The sequence below is a fragment of the Blennius ocellaris genome (genome assembly GCF_963422515.1).
Source record: "Blennius ocellaris genome assembly, chromosome: 5".
Taxonomy (NCBI): domain Eukaryota; kingdom Metazoa; phylum Chordata; class Actinopteri; order Blenniiformes; family Blenniidae; genus Blennius; species Blennius ocellaris.
The window spans coordinates 2459410-2482073 of record NC_137654.1 but is presented as its reverse complement, the minus strand read 5'-3'; positions in this window follow the sequence as shown (position 1 = coordinate 2482073).

Below are 22664 nucleotides of genomic sequence, written 5' to 3'. Positions count from 1 at the left end.
AAGGCAGTACACCTGGGTAAAGACACCTGGAGGACCTTCACCCCACAGTAAGGCAGTACACCTGGGTAAAGACACCTGGAGGACCTTTACCCCACAGTAAGGCAGTACACCTGGGTAAAGACACCTGGAGGACCTTCACCCCACAGTAAGGCAGTACACCTGGGTAAAGACACCTGGAGGACCTTCACCCCTCAGTAAGGCAGTACACCTGGGTAAAGACACCTGGAGGACCTTCACCCCACAGTAAGGCAGTACACCTGGGTAAAGACACCTGGAGGACCTTCACCCCTCAGTAAGGCAGTACACCTGGCTAAAGACACCTGGAGGACCTTCACCCCTCAGTAAGGCAGTACACCTGGGTAAAGACACCTGGAGGACCCTTCACCCCACAGTAAGGCAGTACACCGGGGTAAAGACACCTGGAGGACCTTCACCCCACAGTAAGGCAGTACACCTGGGTAAAGACACCTGGAGGACCCTTCACCCCTCAGTAAGGCAGTACACCGGGGTAAAGACACCTGGAGGACCTTCACCCCACAGTAAGGCAGTACACCGGGGTAAAGACACCTGGAGGACCTTCACCCCTCAGTAAGGCAGTACACCTGGGTAAAGACACCTGGAGGACCTTCACCCCACAGTAAGGCAGTACACCGGGGTAAAGACACCTGGAGGACCTTCACCCCACAGTAAGGCAGTACACCTGGGTAAAGACACCTGGAGGACCCTCAGTAAGGCAGTACACCTGGGTAAAGACACCTGGAGGACCCTTCACCCCACAGTAAGGCAGTACACCGGGGTAAAGACACCTGGAGGACCTTCACCCCTCAGTAAGGCAGTACACCTGGGTAAAGACACCTGGAGGACCTTCACCCCACAGTAAGGCAGTACACCTGGGTAAAGACACCTGGAGGACCTTCACCCCACAGTAAGGCAGTACACCTGGGTAAAGACACCTGGAGGACCTTCACCCCACAGTAAGGCAGTACACCTGGGTAAAGACACCTGGAGGACCTTCACCCCACAGTAAGGCAGTACACCTGGGTAAAGACACCTGGAGGACCCTCAGTCAGGCAGTACACCTGGGTAAAGACACCTGGAGGACCCTTCACCCCACAGTAAGGCAGTACACCGGGGTAAAGACACCTGGAGGACCTTCACCCCTCAGTAAGGCAGTACACCTGGGTAAAGACACCTGGAGGACCTTCACCCCACAGTAAGGCAGTATACCGGGGTAAAGACACCTGGAGGACCTTCACCCCACAGTAAGGCAGTACACCTGGGTAAAGACACCTGGAGGACCTTCACCCCACAGTAAGGCAGTACACCGGGGTAAAGACACCTGGAGGACCTTCACCCCTCAGTAAGGCAGTACACCTGGGTAAAGACACCTGGAGGACCTTCACCCCACAGTAAGGCAGTACACCTGGGTAAAGACACCTGGAGGACCTTCACCCCTCAGTAAGGCAGTACACCTGGGTAAAGACACCTGGAGGACCCTTCACCCCACAGTAAGGCAGTACACCTGGGTAAAGACACCTGGAGGACCCTCAGTCAGGCAGTACACCTGGGTAAAGACACCTGGAGGACCCTTCACCCCACAGTAAGGCAGTACACCGGGGTAAAGACACCTGGAGGACCCTTCACCCCTCAGTAAGGCAGTACACCTGGGTAAAGACACCTGGAGGACCTTCACCCCACAGTAAGGCAGTACACCTGGGTAAAGACACCTGAAAGACCCTTCACCCCACAGTAAGGCAGTACACCGGGGTAAAGACACCTGGAGGACCCTTCACCCCACAGTAAGGCAGTACACCTGGGTAAAGACACCTGGAGGACCTTCACCCCACAGTAAGGCAGTACACCGGGGTAAAGACACCTGGAGGACCTTCACCCCTCAGTAAGGCAGTACACCTGGGTAAAGACACCTGGAGGACCTTCACCCCTCAGTAAGGCAGTACACCTGGGTAAAGACACCTGGAGGACCTTCACCCCACAGTAAGGCAGTACACCTGGGTAAAGACACCTGGAGGACCTTCACCCCACAGTAAGGCAGTACACCTGGGTAAAGACACCTGGAGGACCTTCACCCCTCAGTAAGGCAGTACACCTGGGTAAAGACACCTGGAGGACCTTCACCCCACAGTAAGGCAGTACACCTGGGTAAAGACACCTGGAGGACCCTTCAACCCACAGTAAGGCAGTACACCTGGGTAAAGACACCTGGAGGACCCTTCACCCCACAGTAAGGCAGTACACCGGGGTAAAGACACCTGGAGGACCTTCACCCCTCAGTAAGGCAGTACACCTGGGTAAAGACACCTGGAGGACCCTTCACCCCACAGTAAGGCAGTACACCTGGGTAAAGACACCTGGAGGACCTTCACCCCACAGTAAGGCAGTACACCTGGGTAAAGACACCTGGAGGACCTTCACCCCACAGTAAGGCAGTACACCGGGGTAAAGACACCTGGAGGACCTTCACCCCACAGTAAGGCAGTACACCTGGGTAAAGACACCTGGAGGACCTTCACCCCACAGTAAGGCAGTACACCTGGGTAAAGACACCTGGAGGACCTTCACCCCACAGTAAGGCAGTACACCTGGGTAAAGACACCTGGAGGACCTTCACCCCACAGTCAGGCAGTACACCTGGGTAAAGACACCTGGAGGACCCTTCACCCCACAGTAAGGCAGTACACCGGGGTAAAGACACCTGGAGGACCCTCAGTCAGGCAGTACACCTGGGTAAAGACACCTGGAGGACCCTTCACCCCACAGTAAGGCAGTACACCTGGGTAAAGACACCTGGAGGACCCTTCACCCCACAGTAAGGCAGTACACCGGGGTAAAGACACCTGGAGGACCTTCACCCCTCAGTAAGGCAGTACACCTGGGTAAAGACACCTGGAGGACCTTCACCCCACAGTAAGGCAGTACACCTGGGTAAAGACACCTGGAGGACCTTCACCCCACAGTAAGGCAGTACACCTGGGTAAAGACACCTGGAGGACCTTTACCCCACAGTAAGGCAGTACACCTGGGTAAAGACACCTGGAGGACCTTCACCCCACAGTAAGGCAGTACACCTGGGTAAAGACACCTGGAGGACCTTCACCCCTCAGTAAGGCAGTACACCTGGGTAAAGACACCTGGAGGACCTTCACCCCACAGTAAGGCAGTACACCTGGGTAAAGACACCTGGAGGACCTTCACCCCTCAGTAAGGCAGTACACCTGGGTAAAGACACCTGGAGGACCTTCACCCCACAGTAAGGCAGTACACCGGGGTAAAGACACCTGGAGGACCTTCACCCCACAGTAAGGCAGTACACCTGGGTAAAGACACCTGGAGGACCTTCACCCCACAGTAAGGCAGTACACCTGGGTAAAGACACCTGGAGGACCTTCACCCCTCAGTAAGGCAGTACACCTGGGTAAAGACACCTGGAGGACCTTCACCCCTCAGTAAGGCAGTACACCTGGGTAAAGACACCTGGAGGACCCTTCACCCCACAGTAAGGCAGTACACCGGGGTAAAGACACCTGGAGGACCTTCACCCCACAGTAAGGCAGTACACCTGGGTAAAGACACCTGGAGGACCTTCACCCCACAGTAAGGCAGTACACCTGGGTAAAGACACCTGGAGGACCTTCACCCCTCAGTAAGGCAGTACACCTGGGTAAAGACACCTGGAGGACCTTCACCCCACAGTAAGGCAGTACACCTGGGTAAAGACACCTGGAGGACCTTCACCCCTCAGTAAGGCAGTACACCTGGGTAAAGACACCTGGAGGACCCTTCACCCCACAGTAAGGCAGTACACCTGGGTAAAGACACCTGGAGGACCTTCACCCCACAGTAAGGCAGTACACCTGGGTAAAGACACCTGGAGGACCCTCAGTCAGGCAGTACACCGGGGTAAAGACACCTGGAGGACCTTCACCCCTCAGTAAGGCAGTACACCTGGGTAAAGACACCTGGAGGACCCTCAGTCAGGCAGTACACCTGGGTAAAGACACCTGGAGGACCCTTCACCCCACAGTAAGGCAGTACACCTGGGTAAAGACACCTGGAGGACCCTTCACCCCACAGTAAGGCAGTACACCGGGGTAAAGACACCTGGAGGACCTTCACCCCACAGTAAGGCAGTACACCTGGGTAAAGACACCTGGAGGACCTTCACCCCACAGTAAGGCAGTACACCTGGGTAAAGACACCTGGAGGACCTTCACCCCACAGTAAGGCAGTACACCTGGGTAAAGACACCTGGAGGACCTTCACCCCACAGTCAGGCAGTACACCTGGGTAAAGACACCTGGAGGACCCTCAGTCAGGCAGTACACCTGGGTAAAGACACCTGGAGGACCCTTCACCCCACAGTAAGGCAGTACACCGGGGTAAAGACACCTGGAGGACCCTCAGTCAGGCAGTACACCTGGGTAAAGACACCTGGAGGACCCTTCACCCCACAGTAAGGCAGTACACCTGGGTAAAGACACCTGGAGGACCCTTCACCCCACAGTAAGGCAGTACACCGGGGTAAAGACACCTGGAGGACCTTCACCCCTCAGTAAGGCAGTACACCTGGGTAAAGACACCTGGAGGACCTTCACCCCACAGTAAGGCAGTACACCTGGGTAAAGACACCTGGAGGACCTTCACCCCACAGTAAGGCAGTACACCTGGGTAAAGACACCTGGAGGACCTTTACCCCACAGTAAGGCAGTACACCTGGGTAAAGACACCTGGAGGACCTTCACCCCACAGTAAGGCAGTACACCTGGGTAAAGACACCTGGAGGACCTTCACCCCACAGTAAGGCAGTACACCTGGGTAAAGACACCTGGAGGACCTTCACGCCACAGTAAGGCAGTACACCTGGGTAAAGACACCTGGAGGACCTTCACCCCACAGTAAGGCAGTACACCTGGGTAAAGACACCTGGAGGACCTTCACCCCTCAGTCAGGCAGTACACCTGGGTAAAGACACCTGGAGGACCTTCACCCCTCAGTAAGGCAGTACACCTGGGTAAAGACACCTGGAGGACCTTCACCCCACAGTAAGGCAGTACACCTGGGTAAAGACACCTGGAGGACCTTCACCCCACAGTAAGGCAGTACACCTGGGTAAAGACACCTGGAGGACCTTCACCCCACAGTAAGGCAGTACACCTGGGTAAAGACACCTGGAGGACCTTCACCCCACAGTAAGGCAGTACACCTGGGTAAAGACACCTGGAGGACCTTCACCCCACAGTAAGGCAGTACACCTGGGTAAAGACACCTGGAGGACCTTCACCCCTCAGTAAGGCAGTACACCTGGGTAAAGACACCTGGAGGACCTTCACCCCTCAGTAAGGCAGTACACCTGGGTAAAGACACCTGGAGGACCCTTCACCCCACAGTAAGGCAGTACACCGGGGTAAAGACACCTGGAGGACCTTCACCCCTCAGTAAGGCAGTACACCTGGGTAAAGACACCTGGAGGACCTTCACCCCACAGTAAGGCAGTACACCGGGGTAAAGACACCTGGAGGACCTTCACCCCACAGTAAGGCAGTACACCTGGGTAAAGACACCTGGAGGACCTTCACCCCACAGTAAGGCAGTACACCGGGGTAAAGACACCTGGAGGACCTTCACCCCTCAGTAAGGCAGTACACCTGGGTAAAGACACCTGGAGGACCTTCACCCCACAGTAAGGCAGTACACCTGGGTAAAGACACCTGGAGGACCTTCACCCCTCAGTAAGGCAGTACACCTGGGTAAAGACACCTGGAGGACCTTCACCCCACAGTAAGGCAGTACACCTGGGTAAAGACACCTGGAGGACCCTTCAACCCACAGTAAGGCAGTACACCTGGGTAAAGACACCTGGAGGACCCTTCACCCCACAGTAAGGCAGTACACCGGGGTAAAGACACCTGGAGGACCTTCACCCCTCAGTAAGGCAGTACACCTGGGTAAAGACACCTGGAGGACCTTCACCCCTCAGTAAGGCAGTACACCTGGGTAAAGACACCTGGAGGACCTTCACCCCTCAGTCAGGCAGTACACCTGGGTAAAGACACCTGGAGGACCCTTCACCCCACAGTAAGGCAGTACACCTTGGTAAAGACACCTGGAGGACCCTCAGTCAGGCAGTACACCTGGGTAAAGACACCTGGAGGACCCTTCACCCCACAGTAAGGCAGCACACCGGGGTAAAGACACCTGGAGGACCCTCAGTCAGGCAGTACACCTGGGTAAAGACACCTGGAGGACCCTTCACCCCACAGTAAGGCAGTACACCTGGGTAAAGACACCTGGAGGACCCTTCACCCCACAGTAAGGCAGTACACCGGGGTAAAGACACCTGGAGGACCTTCACCCCTCAGTAAGGCAGTACACCTGGGTAAAGACACCTGGAGGACCTTCACCCCACAGTAAGGCAGTACACCTGGGTAAAGACACCTGGAGGACCTTCACCCCACAGTAAGGCAGTACACCTGGGTAAAGACACCTGGAGGACCTTTACCCCACAGTAAGGCAGTACACCTGGGTAAAGACACCTGGAGGACCTTCACCCCACAGTAAGGCAGTACACCTGGGTAAAGACACCTGGAGGACCTTCACCCCACAGTAAGGCAGTACACCTGGGTAAAGACACCTGGAGGACCTTCACCCCTCAGTAAGGCAGTACACCTGGGTAAAGACACCTGGAGGACCTTCACCCCACAGTAAGGCAGTACACCGGGGTAAAGACACCTGGAGGACCTTCACCCCACAGTAAGGCAGTACACCTGGGTAAAGACACCTGGAGGACCTTCACCCCACAGTAAGGCAGTACACCTGGGTAAAGACACCTGGAGGACCTTCACCCCACAGTAAGGCAGTACACCTGGGTAAAGACACCTGGAGGACCTTCACCCCACAGTAAGGCAGTACACCTGGGTAAAGACACCTGGAGGACCTTCACCCCTCAGTCAGGCAGTACACCTGGGTAAAGACACCTGGAGGACCTTCACCCCTCAGTAAGGCAGTACACCTGGGTAAAGACACCTGGAGGACCTTCACCCCACAGTAAGGCAGTACACCTGGGTAAAGACACCTGGAGGACCTTCACCCCACAGTAAGGCAGTACACCTGGGTAAAGACACCTGGAGGACCTTCACCCCACAGTAAGGCAGTACACCTGGGTAAAGACACCTGGAGGACCTTCACCCCACAGTAAGGCAGTACACCTGGGTAAAGACACCTGGAGGACCTTCACCCCTCAGTAAGGCAGTACACCTGGGTAAAGACACCTGGAGGACCTTCACCCCTCAGTAAGGCAGTACACCTGGGTAAAGACACCTGGAGGACCCTTCACCCCACAGTAAGGCAGTACACCGGGGTAAAGACACCTGGAGGACCTTCACCCCTCAGTAAGGCAGTACACCTGGGTAAAGACACCTGGAGGACCTTCACCCCACAGTAAGGCAGTACACCGGGGTAAAGACACCTGGAGGACCTTCACCCCACAGTAAGGCAGTACACCTGGGTAAAGACACCTGGAGGACCTTCACCCCACAGTAAGGCAGTACACCTGGGTAAAGACACCTGGAGGACCTTCACCCCACAGTAAGGCAGTACACCTGGCTAAAGACACCTGGAGGACCTTCACCCCTCAGTAAGGCAGTACACCTGGGTAAAGACACCTGGAGGACCTTCACCCCACAGTAAGGCAGTACACCTGGGTAAAGACACCTGGAGGACCTTCACCCCTCAGTAAGGCAGTACACCTGGGTAAAGACACCTGGAGGACCCTTCACCCCACAGTAAGGCAGTACACCTGGGTAAAGACACCTGGAGGACCTTCACCCCACAGTAAGGCAGTACACCTGGCTAAAGACACCTGGAGGACCTTCACCCCACAGTAAGGCAGTACACCGGGGTAAAGAAACCTGGAGGACCCTTCACCCCTCAGTAAGGCAGTACACCTGGGTAAAGACACCTGGAGGACCCTCAGTCAGGCAGTACACCTGGGTAAAGACACCTGGAGGACCTTCACCCCACAGTAAGGCAGTACACCTGGGTAAAGACACCTGGAGGACCTTCACCCCACAGTAAGGCAGTACACCGGGGTAAAGACACCTGGAGGACCTTCACCCCTCAGTAAGGCAGTACACCTGGGTAAAGACACCTGGAGGACCTTCACCCCACAGTAAGGCAGTACACCGGGGTAAAGACACCTGGAGGACCCTTCACCCCTCAGTAAGGCAGTACACCTGGGTAAAGACACCTGGAGGACCTTCACCCCACAGTAAGGCAGTACACCGTGGTAAAGACACCTGGAGGACCCTTCACCCCTCAGTAAGGCAGTACACCTGGGTAAAGACACCTGGAGGACCTTCACCCCACAGTAAGGCAGTACACCTGGGTAAAGACACCTGGAGGACCCTTCACCCCTCAGTAAGGCAGTACACCTGGGTAAAGACACCTGGAGGACCTTCACCCCACAGTAAGGCAGAACACCTGGCTAAAGACACCTGGAGGACCTTCACCCCTCAGTAAGGCAGTACACCTGGGTAAAGACACCTGGAGGACCTTCACCCCACAGTAAGGCAGTACACCGGGGTAAAGACACCTGGAGGACCTTCACCCCACAGTAAGGCAGTACACCTGGGTAAAGACACCTGGAGGACCTTCACCCCACAGTAAGGCAGTACACCGGGGTAAAGACACCTGGAGGACCTTCACCCCACAGTAAGGCAGTACACCAGGGTAAAGACACCTGGAGGACCTTCACCCCTCAGTAAGGCAGTACACCTGGGTAAAGACACCTGGAGGACCTTCACCCCTCAGTAAGGCAGTACACCTGGGTAAAGACACCTGGAGGACCTTCACCCCACAGTAAGGCAGTACACCTGGGTAAAGACACCTGGAGGACCTTCACCCCACAGTAAGGCAGTACACCTGGCTAAAGACACCTGGAGGACCTTCACCCCACAGTAAGGCAGTACACCTGGGTAAAGACACCTGGAGGACCTTCACCCCACAGTAAGGCAGTACACCGGGGTAAAGACACCTGGAGGACCTTCACCCCTCAGTAAGGCAGTACACCTGGGTAAAGACACCTGGAGGACCTTCACCCCACAGTAAGGCAGTACACCTGGGTAAAGACACCTGGAGGACCTTCACCCCACAGTAAGGCAGTACACCTGGGTAAAGACACCTGGAGGACCTTCACCCCACAGTAAGGCAGTACACCTGGGTAAAGACACCTGGAGGACCTTCACCCCACAGTAAGGCAGTACACCTGGGTAAAGACACCTGGAGGACCTTCACCCCACAGTAAGGCAGTACACCTGGGTAAAGACACCTGGAGGACCTTCACCCCTCAGTAAGGCAGTACACCTGGGTAAAGACACCTGGAGGACCTTCACCCCACAGTAAGGCAGTACACCTGGGTAAAGACACCTGGAGGACCTTCACCCCACAGTAAGGCAGTACACCTGGCTAAAGACACCTGGAGGACCTTCACCCCACAGTAAGGCAGTACACCTGGGTAAAGACACCTGGAGGACCCTCAGTCAGGCAGTACACCTGGGTAAAGACACCTGGAGGACCCTTCACCCCACAGTAAGGCAGTACACCGGGGTAAAGACACCTGGAGGACCTTCACCCCTCAGTCAGGCAGTACACCTGGGTAAAGACACCTGGATGACCTTCACCCCACAGTAAGGCAGTACACCTGGGTAAAGACACCTGGAGGACCTTCACCCCACAGTAAGGCAGTACACCTGGGTAAAGACACCTGGAGGACCTTCACCCCACAGTAAGGCAGTACACCTGGGTAAAGACACCTGGAGGACCCTCAGTCAGGCAGTACACCTGGGTAAAGACACCTGGAGGACCCTTCACCCCACAGTAAGGCAGTACACCGGGGTAAAGACACCTGGAGGACCTTCACCCCTCAGTCAGGCAGTACACCTGGGTAAAGACACCTGGAGGACCTTCACCCCACAGTAAGGTAGTACACCTGGGTAAAGACACCTGGAGGACCCTTCACCCCACAGTAAGGCAGTACACCTGGGTAAAGACACCTGGAGGACCTTCACCCCACAGTAAGGCAGTACACCTGGGTAAAGACACCTGGAGGACCTTCACCCCACAGTAAGGCAGTACACCTGGGTAAAGACACCTGGAGGACCTTCACCCCACAGTAAGGCAGTACACCGGGGTAAAGACACGTGGAGGACCTTCACCCCTCAGTAAGGCAGTACACCTGGGTAAAGGCCACAGACAGCAGGGTCAGTGCAGCCAGACTGGACCGGATCTACATGAACAGAACACAGAATAACCGTCTGGTCCAGTCCTCCATCACACCGGTAGGTTTCTCTGACCACCACCTCCTGGTCACAGACGTGTCTCTACAGACACGCCCACAGCCTCCTCCATATTGGACCTTTAACATCCAGCTCACTCAGGACACTCTCTTCTGTCGTCTTCTGGACCCCGTGGAGACGGAGGAAACTGGACTTTGTGAGTTTGGCCAAATGGTGGGAGGTGGGGAAAACTCAAATTAAACTCTTTTGCCAGCAGTACACTGCTCACAGAACACAAACACAAAAAAACCATCTTCATCTACTAGAACAGGAAATTAGTACACTAGAAGAACAAATCACTAAAGGGACTGTCGGCAATACAACACTACACGAAAGGAAGAAAGCGCTAAACACTTTCCTCCATACAAAAGCAAAAGGGGCTTTACTAAAAAATCGGATCACCTCAATTAAAGACATCGATGCACCGACCCGCTACTTCTTCAGACTAGAGAGAAAACCCAGGACATACAATATGATGACACACCTCAAACATAGCAATGGAACAATAACAACAGACCCTGCTGAGATGAGGAAGCTGGCCATCAGGTTCTATTCAGACCTCTCCAGCACAGAGACATGCGATGCTGGTGACGTGGCTCAGATCCTGGAGGGGCTCCCACGGCTGGAGGAGTCCATCTCGACATCGCTGGAGTCCGGTTTCTCCTTTGAGGAGTTAACCACGGCAATTCAGCAACTTAGCTGTGGACGGTCTCCCGGGATCGACGGCCTCCCAACAGAGTTTTACACCAGGTTTTGGAGTGTACTGGGGCAAGACCTGTTTGTAGTTTTTAACTCCTGCTTGGACTCGGAACTGTTGCCCCTAAGCTGCACGAGGGCCGTCCTGACCCTGCTGCCCAAGAAAGGAGATCTGGGCCTTCTAAAGAACTGGAGGCCAGTGTCACTCCTCTGCACGGACTACAAAATAATAGCCAGGTGTATTGGTAACAGATTGAGGGACTGTCTGGACAACATCATTACAGTGGGACAAACATACTGTGTCCCAGAGCGGAGCATCATGGGTAATATCTTCTTGATTAGGGACACTATTGACATTTCGCACTCGGAGGGGCTAAAAGTGGGACTGTTCTCCATCGACCAGGAGAAGGCTTTTGATAGAGTTGATCATCTTTATTTATTTAAAACACTTCATTCTTTTGGTTTTGGAGATAAGTTTATTTCTGCAATTAAACTGCTTTACACAGGTGCCACTGTATTGCTGAAAGTTGGGGGGGGTCTGAGCCGACCGGTCCCTGTTCAGAGGGGGATCCGGCAGGGCTGTCCCCTGTCCGGGATGCTGTACAGCATCGCCATCGAGCCCCTTTTGGTTCAGCTCAGGAGCAGTCTACCAGGCCTACCAATCCCAGGAAGTGGGAGAACTGTGGTGCTATCAGCTTATGCTGATGACATAACAGTTTTTATAACCCACACAGCAGACATCCAGACCCTGCAGGATAAACTCACCCTATAGGAGAAGGCCTCCTCAGCCAAGGTGAACTGGGCCAAGTGTGAGGGGCTCCTTCTGGGGCAATGGAACAATCAGCAGCCAACTTTACCTGCTGGGCTGCAGTGGAGCACTGAGGGAATGAAGTGTCTTGGTGTCTTTCTCGGAACCAACGACTTCCAAAAGAAGAACTGGGAAGGTTTGGCAGAGAGAGTCAGTGCCCGATTGTCTCGATGGACCTGGGTCCAGCCACAGCTGTCTTACCGGGGGAGGACTTTGGTTGCTAACAACCTGGCTGCTTCGATGCTCTGGCATCGGTTCACTGTGCTAGAACCGCCTGCAGCCCTGATAAAGGACATACAGACCAGACTGGTGAACTTCTTCTGGGGCGGAGCTCACTGGACCAGAGCCTCTGTCTTGTATCTTCCTCTGGCTGAGGGAGGTCAAGGGTTGATCGACCTCCAGAGCCGGCTGCAGACCCTCCGTCTCCTGACTGCACAGCGCTACCTGTACCACCAGGAACAGACATGGACACAAACGGCATCTGTGCTGCTGGGAAAAATCAGGAGCTTCAATTATAACAAACATCTGTTCCTCCTGAACCTGGCTGAAGTAGATCTATCAAACACATCGGTCTTTTACCAGTCAGTCCTGAGAGCCTGGAGAACTGTGTTCAATGCCCGGAGAGACCCGTCCCAGGTGCTTGGAAATGTAAGAGAGGAGCCACTGTTCCATAACCCCATGCTCCAGGCCAGGCTACTCCACTCCCTGACCATACAGAGGGCCTTAACATCAGCTGGTCTGACTAAGCTGGGGGACCTGAGGACGGCGGGACAGTGGAAGACGGCAGCCAGGTTGAGTCATGAGATCAGGCTGAAATCACAAAGACTGGTGGAAAAACTGCTAGAGGAGGTGATGAGAGCTTTGCCAGGCTCCTTCAGGGAGGCCCTGGGGAAGGAAGCATCATCCCACCAAACAGCCATGGATTCCGTCTTCCCACAGCTGTCCATCAGTGCTGCAGTGAGTCAGCAGGAGGTGGACCATGGACTTCTGCTCTCCTTTGCTTCACCAAAACTCTCTGACTTTTCCAAGCTGAAGAAGAAGGACCTCTACATCGTCACAGTAAAGGTCAGGAACTGTGTGTCGCTGACTGGTGTCCGGGAGTCCAGGTGGGCTGGGACATTGGCACCAGGGTCCTCACCTAGAGGCAGCTGGAGGTCCCTGTACAAAGCCCCCATTGAGAAACACACTGTGGATCTCCAGTGGAGGGTGGTACATGGGGCCGTGGAACTCCAGTGGAGGGTGATACATGGGGGGATCTCAAGTGGAGGGGGATACATGGGGCCATGGATCTCCAGTGGAGGGTGGTACATGGGGGGATCTCCAGTGGAGGGTGGTACATGGGGCCATGGATCTCCAGTGGAGGGTGGTACATGGGGCCATGGATCTCCAGTGGAGGGTGGTACATGGGGGGATCTCCAGTGGAGGGTGGTACATGGGGCCATGGATCTCCAGTGGAGGGTGGTACATGGGGCCATGGATCTCCAGTGGAGGGTGGTACATGGGGCCATGGATCTCCAGTGGAGGGTGGTACATGGGGGGATCTCCAGTGGAGGGTGGTACATGGGGCCATGGATCTCCAGTGGAGGGTGGTACATGGGGCCATGGATCTCCAGTGGAGGGTGGTACATGGGGGGATCTCCAGTGGAGGGTGGTACATGGGGCCATGGATCTCCAGTGGAGGGTGGTACATGGGGCCATGGATCTCCAGTGGAGGGTGGTACATGGGGCCGTGGCCACAAACAGACACGTGGCACGACTCAATCCCCAAACTGACAGTCGTTGTGTTTTCTGCCAAGCCGAGGAAACCCTGGATCACCTCTGGATCACCTCTGGCTGCACTGTCAGAGACTGAGTTCCCTCTTTGCTCTGCTGCAGCAGTGGTTGACCCAGTTAGACCATGTTTTCCACAGTACCCTCTTCATATTCGGACCAAAGTACTCTGCAGCCCAACGCAGAAACGTCTGTCTGGTTAACTTCCTCATAGGACAGGCGAAAATGGGGATCTGGCTCTCTCGGCGCAACAGAAGGCAGGGTGCAGGGTCTGATGATGCTCTGCAGGTTTTCAGAGGCCTGGTGGCTGCAGGACTCAGGGTGGAGTTCACCTTCTACAAAATGGTGTCCAACCTGAGAGAGTTTGTTTCTGTTTGGACTGTCGGTGATGTTCTGTGTACCATAGAGCAGGAAGAGCTACTACTGCACTTCTAGTGTGTGTGTGTGTGTGTGTGTGTGTGTGTGTGTGTGTGTGTGTGTGTGTGTGTGTGTGTGTGTGTGTGTGTGTGTGTGTGTGTGTGGGGGGGGGGGGGGGGGGGGGGGTTTCTCCATTGTTGTTTGTTTTTTCACTGCATGTATATAAGTAGTTTTGTCTTTTACTTTCAATTCCTATCATCTTTGTATGAGTTTTCTTAAAAAAAAACAAAACAAAAAAAACATATCCAACTGTAAAGGAAAAAAAAAAGGGTGAAAATAAAGGACTGGTTAAAGGTCTCTCTCTCTCTCTCTCTCTCTCTCTCTCTCTCGTTTCCGTTTCCGGTGTGAGTGTGAGTGAGGTGGTGGAGGTGTGTGAGACTCTCCCAAACTTTTTTGCGGTGTGGATTTATTTATTTGTCTTTTCCACTGATCTTCACGGGTTTTCACTGCATGATCAGGTAAGTCGTTCTCTTCACTGTTTCTGCTCTCGGAGCGTCTCCTCCGGGAGACATGGCGTCCCCCGAGACGCCGGCTCCATCCCTCCGTCAGGGGGTTCGAATCGTCCCGCCTGATGGAGCTGTCAGTGTGGAGGAAGTTCTGCTGGCCGTAGCAGAGAAAAGCGGCTTTGAGAAGATCCTGTACGCGTCCAGGATGAACAAGGCTGTGGTGGTGTTTCTGGTGTTCCAGCTGATCGAGAGCGGAGTGGTGATCCGGGACTCCTTCATCCAGGTGTCCCCGCTGTCGGTCCCGTCCACACGGGTCACCGTGTCGGGAGTCCCTCCGTTCATTAAGAACGAGCAGCTGGAACACGAGCTGCGTAGGTTTGGGAAAATGGCGAGTGGGTTTAAAACTGTCAATCTGGGGTGCAGAGACCCCAAACTGAAGCATGTGCAGTCTCTGAGGAGACAGGTGTTTATGTTCCTGGAGTCCCCGACCCAGACTCTGGAGGTGTCCTTCAGGGTGAGACACGGGGACGGGTCCTACATGGTGTACGCCAGTTCTGGACAGCCCAAATGTTTCCAGTGTGGCTATCCACCTTATTCCGCCCCGCCCACTTTTACTTCTGTCCCTCACTTCCTGTTTGAAACGCACTTCCGGTTACAGCGAAATCGCATTCATTTCTACGGAGAATTACTGGGAAGACTTGCGTCTAAAATATCACATAAGGTAGGTTCTTTTGCGTCAAATGTGCTATGATCATGTACACCAACGAGTAAACGATGCATTGCTTCTGTTAATAGTTTGAAAACGACTTTGAGGTGTTTCTAGAGCCCGTTTGCCGGTCAGATCGCATCCCTTCTGTGTGCTCAGTACGGAGCGACCTCTTCACTGAGGAGAGCAAAGAGCAACAATCTGGAGGATTCTTCAGTGTGGAAACACAATATTCCATATAGAGCTGACTTTATTACAGACTACAGTCTAAATCAGAGTGTGTCCAGTGCTAAATGCTGTCATTATAGTGCCGCAGCGCGGAGTTGGTAGTGTTTACAAGACGACAGGCTAACGCAGCCGGTCTAGCGATTATTAAGCCGCGTCTTGCTGAGGATATTAAGGCATTTATTAAACAAACCCAGCGACTAAAAACTACCCACAACATGCTTTGTAAAGATAGTGGTGGTGTAATGTTTCAAACGTAGTAGTGTTTGTACGTAATATTCACACTCATCTAGTAGCCACTAGAAAGACACAGACAGCTGTTAAATAATTTGATAGTTGTGTTGTTTTAAAAGATTTTAATGAATGCTCACTACCATCACCTTAGGCCCAGACATTTGATGATGATAATGTAGTCTAGTCTATTCTAAAACTGAGAACAGTAAAGCATGAATGTAAAAACTAAAGTACAGCTACTTTATCTCTTATTATACTTTCTGTTGCACCAATAGTCTGTTATATTTTATTTCCATTTGTCAAACTTTGTTTTTCTGACTCTGCTAATTCCTTGTCTTTCACCGTCTGTCACAGAAACATGGAGAGAACGACATGGGAAGAGACCACACATACACTGAGGAGCTCAGGAGGAATATCTTTGGCTCACCCTAGAGATATTTCAGAGTGGGTGGATGACATGAGAAGATGGCCGGAAATAGTATATGCCGACATTTTTAATTATTTTGTTTTGTTATTTTCATTTAAACGACAAGCAAAATAATTCACACTTTATATGAGAGGTTAATTCTTTTAATGTACAAATAAACAAAGCCTACATTGGCAACACCACTTGGAAATAGGTTTGTTTTTTTAATAATCTGTTCATGTACATTATGACCTGCTGGAATTGTCTCCCTGGGCAGCCAAGGGATGGAACTCCTCAGCTTCTCCTCCATGATGTCGAACCACAGCCATGTAATCTTGCTGACTTGTGACTGTGACACATGAAATCTTTCAGCAAGGTCATCCTGCAGCAAATTTAGGTGGAGCTTCATCAGTGACATAAAGATCTGATCACGAGCGTCCATCTGAAAGGAATTTTTGTAATCTTTTGTCAGCTGATCAGCCAAAAAACCAAAACCTTCCAAGGGCAAACCAGTGTACAGCAGGCTTCAGTGATCAGAGCGTAGGAGTTGTCTGTACAGTTCGGGGACCTGAACACTGTGTTGCCTGATCACATTTAAGTGGCTGGTCTAATATTGGCCCAGTAGCTGTATAGTGGTGGTCAGGAGGAAGTGAAGGTGTTTCTTCTTCATGGGTATCGTCTTCCACAGCACAGCTGGCAGATGCAGCTGAAGACACAGACAAATTCAATTAGTTTTTAAGAAATTATACAACATTTTTTTATTGATTTTTTTTACCAGAGGTGGATAGGGTAGAGTATAAAAATGTATACTTAAGAGTAACGTTATTACAAAACAATATTCAGGGTTACTCACTGTGATTCCACCACCAAAGCAAGAAAAACAATCATTTTGGAAGCAGTGCAAGACACAGAAGTGGTTTTATATTGTGAAAATAAAGCTTATTAACAAAAAATATTCAAATGCATTACAGGTATATTACTTTAGGGTATCAGAAAATGACTCATAAACGTACTAGTTTATGAAAATGTTGCTCAAGTTAACTGCAGTGAGCTAGTGTGAATGTAGCTAGCTAACAGTGTACTGCCCACCTCTGGTTTTCATGGTTTAACAACATGTTACATAAAACACATCACATAGTTACTTAACATAATTTTAACAAATCAAAGAATGAAGTGATTGTTTTTGATTGGAGATCAGGCCTCGTCAAACGGCTTGTTTAAAGTCGATATCAACTTACTTGATGGTCTCACAAGCACCCGACGAGGTTTCTTCAGAGCGACGTAGCCCAACCATTTCTCTGGGTAAGGATGTTCAGGTGGAGGTTTACCATCCACAAAGTGAAAAGAGCAGATGAAAGGTAACTTCGGCGGATTCTTTAAATTCAGTGCCTTCAGCCAAGCTCGCCGATCCTCGTCCTTGGTAGGGGGGCAGTGCAAGGTAAACACAGGACCAGGACACTCAGACCTCTTCTTCTGATGCTCAAAACAATGCTGTGACAGAGTTAGCTTCCTTTTTATCCAGCTATTGTGACAACCACGCACTGCGCAATTAACCCCGGCCATCTCTGATAGCTTTAAATGAGCTTAAAAGTACCTTAAAATTGGAAACAATTCAAGAGACTGGTATCGCAAATCAAGTAGCGCGGGGCTAAACCGGAAGTGTGATTACGCGCATGGCGGCGCCCACGCAAACTTCCGGAATAAGGTCAATAGGACATAAACGCGTGGCGTGTCCACATAAACAGCGCCGGGAGACCGGCGAGGGGGCGGGGCCCGCCGCGGAGCCCGCCGAGGCGGCTGCCGGGGGGGGGGGGCTGGCTGGGGCCGCGGGGCGGCCTGTGGCCGCGGCGGCCCCCGCCGCGGGTGTCGCTGACGCCCCACCTGCTGGTGCCGGTGCCGCTCCTGCCGCCGCAGCGGCGGCTGCTGCTGCTGCTGCTGCTGCTGCCGCTGCGGCGGGCCCTCGGACGGTGACTGGGGAGACTGAGGCTCCGGAGGGAGAACCGTCAGCTCTGGGAGCTGCGGTGAGCAGAGAGGATGGTCAGAGCTGGACCAAGGTCTCAGTGAAGGGCAAAAGAAACAAAAGGCTTTCCCACTGTAAAGATATGACTGACAGCTCAGCCATGATGACAGGGGGGGAGGAGGAGGAGGAGGAGGAGGAAGCAGCCTCCTGCAGCCACTCCAGTAAAGTAGTGAGAGTGAGTGAAGGACAGGAGCTGAGCAGCAGCCAGGTCTCAGGTCTCTCAGTCCAAGAGGACATGGAGGAAGAGGAGGAGGAGGAGGATTCTGATAACACCTCAACCACTGGGTCTGTCAGTCAGCAGACTGACCTGTATACCCTGGAGGAGGTCAAGGCCTTCCTGGACCAGACCTTCAACAAGTCGGTGAAAGTCACAGATTACTTCAGTGACTCTAACAAGTTCATCAGGACGGTGAAGGTGCTGCAGAAGCAGGTCGGCTTTGACCTGCTGGATGAAAAGAAACGCTTCAGATTGAAGAAGCACATCACAGCTCTGAGGAGGAACAGTGTGAAGACTGTGAAGCGACTGAAGAGGAAGTGATGATCATGCTTCACGGGGTGCATCTTTTCTTTAACAGTTCTCTGGTCTTTTCTGTCCTCCTGTCTCTTTCCCTCTCTTTCTTCATGAGGAGCCTCAATATAGCGTCTCTGAATGTGAATGGGGGGAGGGACAGGCAGAAGAAGGCTCTCATCTCTGAGCTAGCTAAACAAAAAAACCTAGATGTGCTGTTTCTCCAGGAAACACACACCGTCAGCTCAGACGAAACAGACTGGGGTCTATGGTGGGGGGGGGGGGGTCCTACCACCTCAGTCACGGGACCAATTTCAGTGCAGGGGTAGCTGTGCTTTTTAAAACCACCACCACAGCCACTGTCCTGGCTGTTACTGAGGTGGTTCAGGGTCGTCTTATTATCGTGCAGGCCAGGATAGAGGACTCTGTCTTCTGTTTTGTCAACCTCTATGCTCCAAGTACTGGAGCAGACAGAGTCAATCTATTCACTTTATTAAAAAACAAACTGGCAGACCATGACCAAGACCACATCATACTGGGGGGGGGACTTTAACTGCACCTTAGACTTCACCATTGACAGGATTGGAGAAGAGCCACACCCCCGATCAGCTCAGACCCTCAGAACAGCTGTGACCCAACTGGACCTGGTGGACTCCTTTAGAGTGAAGTATCCACAATCCAGGGAGTACACCTGGGTCAGGATTAGTAACAACCAGGTGAGAGCAGCTAGGCTAGATAGGTTCTACCTCTCTAGCTCTCTCAGACCCAGAATCCTCAGCTGTAGCATCAGTCCAGTTGGGTTCACTGACCACCACCTAGTCACAGCACAGATAACAACCTCTCCAGGGCAGAGGGTCAAGTCCTGCTGGCACCTTAATAACAAACTCTTGCAAGACACTTTCTTCTGCCAGGCCTTCAAACATTTCTGGCTTAACTGGAAGAGCAAGAAACCAGAGTTCAGTTCTCTGAAGTTATGGTGGGAGGTGGGAAAGGCACAGATCAGGGTCTTCTGTCAACAGTACACCTCCTTCTCTTCAGCTAGGGTAAAGGCTGAAATAAAGAACCTGGAGCAGAACATCAGGAACATAGAGAAGGGTCTAAACAGGGACACAGAACCCACCACTGGCCCCCTGCTGAGGGAGAAACGGACAGAGCTGAGCTCACTCCTGCAGGAGAGAGTTAAAGGAGCCCTGGTTCGATCCCGTTTCCTGCAGCTGAAAGACATGGATGCCCCCAGCTCCTTCTTCTTCAACCTGGAGAGGTCGGTAGCAGAGAGGAAGCTGATGACCAGCCTGAAGCTCCCAGGGGGGAGAGTCACCACTGATCCAGCCGAGATGAGGACCCATGCAGTGGACTTCTACTCTGAGCTGTTTGCCGCCGTGTCCTGTGACCTGGAGAGCCGGGCGGAACTCCTGGAGGGTCTTCCTCAGCTCAGCCCAGGGGAACAGACTGCTCTGGACGAAGGGCTGTCATTGGAGGAGTTGACTGCGGCGGTCAACCAGTTGTCATCGGGCCGAGCTCCGGGGATCGACGGGCTTACCACGGACTTCTTTAAGAAGTTCTGGAGTATCCTGGGCCATGATCTACATGGGGTCCTCCTGGAGAGCAATAGAACTGGCTCCCTTCCAGTGTCGTGCCAGAGAGCGGTTCTTTCCCTGCTGCCAAAGAAGGGCGACCTGGCCTTGCTAAAGAACTGGAGGCCAGTAGCTCTGCTCTGTACAGACTATAAGATCCTGTCCAGAGCCCTGTCCAACAGACTGAAGGAGGTGCTGGGTAACATCATCCAGTCTGACCAGAGCTACTGTGTCCTGGACAGGACGATCATGGACAACATTTTCTTAATTAGAGACGTGGTTGATGTGTGTGATGGTTTTAATGTAAACACGGGTGTCATTTCCTTGGATCAGGAAAAAGCGTTTGACAGGGTGGATCACTCCTATTTGTTTTCTACACTTAGAGGTTTTGGTTTTGGTGACGGGTTCGTGTCCTGGGTGAAGCTTTTGTATTTTAATGCTCAGTGTTTGGTGAAGGTTGGGGTGGGGCTGAGCCGGCCCATCCCTGTGCGGCGGGGAATTAGACAGGGCTGTCCCATTTCTGGACAATTGTACAGTTTGGCCATCGAGTCTCTGCTGTGTGGGTTGAGGGGTCGGCTCAGAGGGCTCTCTTTGCCTGAGCACTGTGGTCTCGAGCATCCTCTAGTACTTTCTGCCTATGCAGATGATGTAAATGTCTTTGTGTCTGGTCAAGAGGATGTACAGGGATTACAGAACACCCTGCCGTTATATGAGAAGGCGACCTCTGCACGAGTGAACTGGGGGAAGAGCGAGGCTCTGTTGCTGGGTCGGTGGAGGGAGCAGACGATTCCCAGTCTGCCTGGGGGGCTGGAATGGAAGAGGGAGGGGTTAAAAGTACTAGGAGTATTTCTGGGGACTGAGGCTTTCAAACTCAAGAACTGGGAGGGGGTAAAGGAGAAAGTGTGCGCTCGGTTGTCTAAATGGAGGTGGTTGCTACCTCAGCTGTGGTACAGGGGGAGAGTTCTGGTGATCAATAGCTTGGTTGCCTCGATGCTCTGGCACAAACTCATCACCTTGACACCACCGAGAGGCCTGGTTGAAGACATCCAGAGGACGGTCCTGGACTTCTTCTGGTCGGGTTATCACTGGGTCCAAGCAGCAGCTCTGTACCTGCCAGTGGCTGAGGGGGGTCAGGGACTGATTGACCTAAAGTCAAGAATGGCCTCCTTCAGACTGCAAACAGCTCAAAGACTGCTCTACGGCTGTGGTCCGGGATGGTTGAGCACAGCTCGACTGCTCCTGGGGAGAGTGGGGAACCTGGGGCTGGGAAAGCAGCTCTTCCTGATGGAGGCTGAAGGGCTGGACCTGGCTGGGAGCACCCCCTTCTACAACTCAGTGCTACAAGCCTGGAAAACCCTGAGGGCCCAACGAGAAACCATCCAGACTCCCGGCATGTGGCTTTTCGAGGAGCCTCTGTTCAACAACAGCTTCCTGAACTCTCAAGCCCTGCAATCCGCCAGCCTTCGGGAGAAGCTCAGACAGGCCGGCTGCACCAAACTGGGACATCTAATGAGGCTGACTGCCTCGTCTGGGGGCTCCCTGAGAGAGAAGAGCAACATCACCTCCGCCAGACTGTTCAACAGGGTGGTGGAGGAAGTCTGTGCAGCCCTGCCACGACACCTCAGACAGTTTGTGACGGACCAGGCACTGTGTGAGCAGTGGTATGAGGACGGTGACTATGGCTTCCCCTCTCTACTTGTTACTCCAGCAGTGGGGGAGTGGCAGGAGGGGGGGGGGAGGCTTCTGTCTCTGACAGTCCCACGGCTGAGCATGTTCCAGGAAGCATCAAAGAAGGACCTCTACCAGACCTGTGTCAAGGTGTCCAACCTCCGGCTACTAGCCGAGTTCAGAGAGTCGAGGCGGACCGAGTTCTTTGGCCCCGACTCTTCCCCCAGGCGAAGTTGGCGCTCGCTGTACAAGCGTCTAATTGAAAAACGGACAGCGGACCTCCAGTGGAGGATCGTACACGGCACCATAGCTACGAACAGATACAGAGCGCGCATTGATCCAGGAGTGAGTGACGACTGCCTGTTCTGTTCCCAGACCGAAACCCTGGTTCACTTGTTTGTAGAGTGTCGCAGGTTAACGCCACTTCTTGACGCCCTGAGAAGGCTTTTTCTGGGACTTGGTGTTTGGTTTTCTTCCGAGTTGTTCATTTTCGGGCCGAAGTACACAGCCAACAATAAGGCTGTGAGTACTTTGGTCAACTTCTTGTCAGGGTCCGCAAAGCTAGCCATGTGGCTGACCCGAAGAAACAAGACCCAGAACTGTGGGAGTGTGGAGCTGGTGCCGGTTTTCGAGGGACTGGTCAAGGCCCGGCTCAGGGTGGAGCATGCCTACTATAAAGTAGTGGACAACCTGCAGGACTTTGTCCGGTTGTGGGCAGTGGAGCAGGTGCTGTGCTCTGTGGGAGGAGGTGGAGAGCTGATTGTCCACATATGAGGATTTCTATGTTCATGGCTTGTTTTTTCCTTTGTTTTCTCTTGTTGTTTAGTTTAAAATCAT